Here is a 4,955-nt window from a genome sequence, read left to right on the forward strand (position 1 = left end):
GTCTGGTGCTGGGAGCACTCCTCAGGTGTCCCTCCCTAGTTTTTAAAATATGTGACCATGCTTTCCACTGGCGTTCCGCTCCCGCCACAGCTGCCACCACCACACCGCATCCTCTCTGCCCCTGCTCCGCCGCTCCTACCTGTCTGGATGAGTATTTCTTCTTTACATCTTTGTTTGTTGAACTTCCATGCAGCTCAGTTTTCTGGAACTTCTGGTTGTCTCTAGTTTTGAGGTAGTTGTATTCCTTCTTAGTTGTTGAGGGAGACACAGCATGTCTGTCTAGGCCTCCATCTTGGCTGGAAGTCCTAGTTTTTCTTAATAAACTCTGGTTCTTCATATATTATGGATATTAATTCTTTGACTATAGTATATGTTACAAATATTTTTTACTAATCTGCTTCCTGTCTTCAAACTTGTGTCTTTTAAAATGGGACAGAAGTTTTAATATTCACTTAGCCAAATTATCAATATTTCTCTTGATGATTTGTGAACTTTTTTTCTTGCTCAGGGTGCCTGACTCTGCACCAAGTTTATAAACACATTTCCATATATATTCTTTTAATATTCTTAGAGGCTTTCTTTTTTAATTATACCCTTAATCCATCTGAAGTTCCCTTTTGTTTATCATATGAAGTATGGGGTTGGTTTTTTTCCCCATAGCCAATTGTTCCAACACTTTTAACTGGCCAGACTGTCCTTTGCCTACTGATCGGAAATGCCACATTTATCATACACTTACTTCTCGTATACTGTATGAGTCTATTTCCAATCCCATCAATTTGGTTTCTTCACCAGTATCATAACAATGCCAAAACAAACACTTACTGGTTGCCATTGGAACTAGTTAAGCCATGTTTTATCTTTATAGTTTTAGAGAACATTTTGATATCTGGTGAAATCTTATTTCTAATTGAGTTATTGTTAAGTTCTAGTTCTAAGATTCATCCCTCCTCTTTTGTTAAAGAATCCATAAGGTCCATTCTGTTTGCTAGCATTTGTTATTACAAAATATCTATGTACATGTTGTAAGTTCCGAGTTTACAGGAAATTTTCCTTTACATTTTGGATTGAGAAAAAATTGTAATCTTAGCATCAGTCTGTCTTAAATTACACCATGCTGGTGGATCCTGGGATACTTTCTTTCAGCCAGCCCTTTCCATGGGGTATGTATTCTGGTAAATTTCTAATAGTATTTATTTCTTTTTGATCTTGGGTCTGGATTTGGGGGTCTTTTCATGTAAATACTGACTAATCTCTAATCATCTATAAGTACCTCCATCAGGCTAGGGAAATGAGGTATCTCAGATTTTTGTATTTAATAAAATACTCTGGGATATTAGCTTTGAGTTTATTCTGATAGGTGGGCAAACTTTTCCTCACTGTCAGAATTTAATCAGCAAAAGATCACAGAGGAGAATGTCTGGCTTTACAGCATGAATGCTTGAAATTTTCTCACCTGTAAATTCCAATTCCTCTGTTAAGATCCAGTTCAGATGTCACCTGCTCTGAGAAGCCTACTTTTATTTTCCCATGCAGGATGAGTCACTTTTCTCATAGTAGACTGTTTTTACCTCTGAATGTATCAATTTACTTGCTTACCTTCCTTTCAAAACTCTGAGTTCCTCAGCACCAAACAATATTCCATGATAGTTATGCTCAATATATTGAATGAAGGAAGGAGTATTAAAAGTTGATATTTTCTTATCTTTCTTTTCTTGATATTCCAGTCCTTATTCTGTTCCTTAATATGCACTCAGAATTTTTCAATAATAACAATGTTTTGTTTTTCACAGTATTTTGCATTTTCTTAAGCAATTTCCTTTATCTGTTTCTTTTCGGACTTTCAACTATCTTTTGATGGGCAGGTAGATTCAACACCTTCCCCATTTTTATCAGTGAGGAAACAGACATCCAGAAGTGCCAAGTGCCATACGATAAACCAATTAGTAAGAGAATCAGATATGGATCCTAGGCTTTCTGACAACTAGTCTAATTTCCCCCCCATGATATGACACTTTGTCTACAATATCTTCTGTTCTCCAGAGATTTAATTGAGTTAAACTACAAAAAGAAATTCAGAGCAAATAGCATCTTAATGTGAAATTTAGAAAATGTTCCTTTGAACAGAGGAAAAATTTAAAAGATCGTTCTTACCAATTCTAATACATCATTCTTCAATGTCTTAAATATTGCACAATTTAAAATTTATTAAAAGAATAATTTAAAAATCAAAGCCTACTTTTAAAGTACCAATTTTGTCTTTTCTTTAATTCCTGCTCTAAACAATAGCATTTGTATAAATCTGAAAACATCTTTATTATTATTATTTTGTTGATACTCTAAAATACATACAAAAATTACATTGGCATGCTTCATACATTTTTGGATGAATTATGTTCCTTTGTAATAGCCACATGGAAAATTTTCCAAATTACATGAAGAGAGAAAACAGTACCAAAATGTTCTTGATTATTAGCTATTTTTCGGACTGGTACAGGCAAATACACGGATGTTCCAAGATGATTCATCTATTGATTTAGAACTTGGCATATATTGTTCCACATAATTAGTGTCTGCAAAATTTCTTCCCTTGTTCCTCTTTTCTTCTTCCACTACATATTCTCCAGAATTCCAGGTAATTTATGTAGATATTCCACTTTCAAGGAGGTGGACCTTAACACACACATACACACATCTCTTGAGTGTGGTTTGCATTTAATGACTTCTTTCCAAAAAGTATTGTGGGGGATTCAGTGGTGAAGGAAATAACTACAGTGGAAAAACCCAGGAAACACTATCTCAGCATGTGATCAAGGTCAATGGCACCGGTGATAGCTTATGTTGATAACATGTTTCTTTAATATGATGTGACAATAATGGCACTTCATCTCTGTGGTCTTCTTCACGAAAATGCATAACCCCTGTCTAATGATGAGAAAAACACAAGACAAAACCCAATACAGGGAAATTCTATAAAATTCCTGACCAGTCCTCCTCAAAACTGTCAATGTTATAAAAAACATGAGAAGTCTGAGAAACTGCTACAGCCAAGAGGAACCTAAGGAGACATGATATGGTGTAATATGGTGTTTTGGATGGGATCTTGAAACAGAAAAAAGTCATTGGGTAAAAACTAAGGAAATCTGAATAAATTATGGGCTTTCAGTTAATAGTAGCAATGCATCACTATTGGTTTATTAGTTGTGACAAATGTGCCACACCAGGGTAAGGTGTTAACAATAAGGAAAACTGAGGGTGGGGTATATGAGATCTCTCTGTACTATCATTGCAATTTTTATGTAGATCTGAAACTATTCTTAATTTTTCTAAATTTATTTAACTTTTTTTAAAAGGGAAAAAAAGCCCTCTCTACTGCTACCTGTTGCCTATAGGAATATTATTGACATTGAAAAACCCTTTATAAGTTGGTCACATCTACCATTTCAGACTAATTTTCTGCCACTTCCTACATATTCAGTGCTCCACCCTCAATGAATTTTCACTCTTCTCCAAATGTACCAGACAGGTTTCAGCATATTTTTCTGGGTCAATGATTAGGTCTATGCACAAAGTCCTGTTTAACTCAAATACACGATGTATTGATCATAATCATTCTAAAAGACATTAACTATTCTAAGGTTATTTTTATTTTATTAAATATGTTATTGTTCTATTACAGTTGTCCCAATTTTCCCCCCTTTTCCCTCCTCTGCCCAACCAACCCTTTGTTCCCACAGTCAGTCCCCACCCCATTGTCCATGTCCATGGGTCATTCATACATGTCCCTTGACTAGTTCTGAGCTTCCTGAAAGATCACAGTAAACTGTTTGTTTTTTTTTTCCAGGACCTAGAGTTAACTTCTAACTGCTGATAATCAAGTCATTGTTTTTCACATTTGGTTGCTTTGTTTTACCCTGGATTTGAGTATTGGCTGAATGGAACCATACCGTTTGGGTTCTCCTTCTCTCTCTGTCACTCTTGCTCTCTCTTCTTTTGCTTAACATTATGTTTTTGAGATTTCATCCATGTAACAGTATATAGCTGTGTATTACCATTGCTGTAGTGTATTCATTCCATTGAATGAACATGCCACAGCATGTATTTCCATTTTACTAAAGATGAACTTGTGGTTTTAGTATTGAGGGCTATTACAAATTATGTTGCTATGAACATTTTTTTTAAATTTATTTATTGTTTTTATATTACAGTTGTCCCACTTTCCCCCCATTTCTACCCACCCCACTCAACCCAACCCTTTCCCACAGTCAATCTCCACCCCATTGTCCATATCCATGGGTCATTTATACTAGTTCCTTGACTAGACCCTTCACCTTCTTTCCGTCCATCACCCCACCCCCTCCCCCCTGGTCACTGTCAATCTGCTCCTTGTTTACTTGACTCTGGTTCTATTTTTCACATTTGTTTGTGTTGTTCATTAGTGTTCCTTATTAGGTGATATCATATGGTATTTGTCTTTCACCACCTGGCTTAGTTCACTAAGCATAATTCTCTCTAGTTCCATCCATGTTGTCGCAAATGGTAGGAGTTCCTTCTTTCTTGGTGCTCTACACATTCAGAGCAACTTCTCTAGTAACGAAATACAGAAATGATCCCTGAAAGTATAGCCTTGCTATGAACACTTTTAAATCTTTATCTTGTTTACAATATGAGTGCACAAGTTTTTCCAAGATGTACACATAGGAGAACTGCTGGGCTGTTGGCTCTGTTTACCTTCAACTTTATTAGATAATGCCAAGCTGTTTTCTAAAGAATTTGTACCAAGTTATACCCATCAGCAGTATAAAAGAGTTTCAATGCTCCACATTATTATCAAAATCTGATATCATCAGCATTTTTTAACACAGTTTAATTGGTGTATAATTGACAGTCTTTTAAAAGACTGTGAATTAGAGACTTCTGGCCAAGATGGGGGCCTAGAATGGCACACTCCGTCT

The 4,955-nt window shown here is 35.7% G+C and overlaps 1 pseudogene; it reads right to left on the bottom strand.

Moving 5' to 3' along the window:
- Window positions 1-4,541: 4,541 nt before the first annotated feature.
- Window positions 4,542-4,629, bottom strand: LOC149991811 (small nucleolar RNA U3; annotated as a pseudogene).
- Between the last annotated feature and the right edge of the window lie 326 nt (window positions 4,630-4,955).

The sequence above is a fragment of the Furipterus horrens genome, unplaced genomic scaffold (genome assembly GCF_987537825.1).
Source record: "Furipterus horrens unplaced genomic scaffold, mFurHor1.1.pri manual_scaffold_17, whole genome shotgun sequence".
In the NCBI taxonomy this organism is placed as follows: Eukaryota; Metazoa; Chordata; class Mammalia; order Chiroptera; family Furipteridae; genus Furipterus; species Furipterus horrens.